Below are 1,355 nucleotides of genomic sequence, written 5' to 3'. Positions count from 1 at the left end.
TTTCGTCGTCCGAGTACGACATTTCCTATGTTCATAATTCAAAGATTAAACTTGTACAATTAAATATATGTACTACAAAAAATAAATTAGATCATTATTATTCATCACGGGTTGACTATCGGTCTGTCGAGTCTTTTCTTGAAAACTCTCAGCTCACGTGGTGTATACATTCGACCGTTGGTGATGGTCGCTTCTCCTTTCCTTCCCAAGTGCATTACACCAAAATGTCTAGCACACGGGAACGAAGGAGAAGCGACCCCCACAACAACAGTCGGGATTCTTCGTCCTTTCATATATGGTGGAGAGTCTCGCTCACCGATTCCTCTCTGACATTTGCGACCGTCGGTGATGGTCGTTACTCCTCCTTCCCCTAGTTCATAACAAAGGTCTAGCACAAGGAGAAGAAGGAGAAAGACCCCCATGACAACAATCGGGATTCTTCGGCCTCAACAGACTTAAAGTCAACCCGAAATATCGTTTAATTATCTTTCTAGAAAATCTAGGCCACTCGATATTTCCTACATATTCTAGCACAAGTCATGCCAAAATTCACGGAAAATTCCGGCATGACCTTTGCTAAAAAAAGGACATATCGAGCGCCTGAAATTTGCCGGAACAGAAATTAATCAACACTTCGGCAAAACATAGGCCACTCGGAGGTGTAACCTGCAAACATGGCCGGCCACTTGGGCAACCACATATCCTATTTGAGCAACACAAGATATACATGTTTTTATCTACATCATATCTTATAGGACTCATATTGACATGGAGATTTGGCTGGTCTCACCTCGAGGTCGGAGGGGGTCGGTGATGGGGACGACGGCGGGGATGATGGAGGGCCTCCTAGATTTCTGCAAAAACAAAAACCATATAAGTTATCACTAATACATCCCGAATAGTATCATACATATAACATCACTAATACAACTAAAACCCTAGCGAACGACGGGTATCAACGACGAGGATGCAGGAATAATTGCTTAAACGAAAAAAATAACAACAAATGTGACATGTTCAACTAGTTCTATTAATTCAACTAGTTCTTACTAAAAATAAACTTACTATAAATAAAAATAAACTAGTTCTTTCTAAAAATAAACTAGTTCAACTAGTTATATTAATTTTCTTACTAAAAATACATTAGTTCTATTAATTCAACTAGTTCTTACTAAAAATAAACTAGTTCAACTAGTTCTATTAATTTAATTACTAATTATATTAAACACTTACTAAAAACAGTAAAAAAAACTACATTATACAATAGTAAAAAACTACAGTAAAAAACAGAAAAAAAGAGATGGAGGGAGGAGGGGAAGGGAGGAGGAAGGAGAGAGGAGGAGGGGGAGGAGGCC

This window comes from Triticum dicoccoides, chromosome 7A (genome assembly GCF_002162155.2).
Source record: "Triticum dicoccoides isolate Atlit2015 ecotype Zavitan chromosome 7A, WEW_v2.0, whole genome shotgun sequence".
NCBI lineage: Eukaryota > Viridiplantae > Streptophyta > Magnoliopsida > Poales > Poaceae > Triticum > Triticum dicoccoides.
This window is presented reverse-complemented; position numbering follows the sequence as displayed.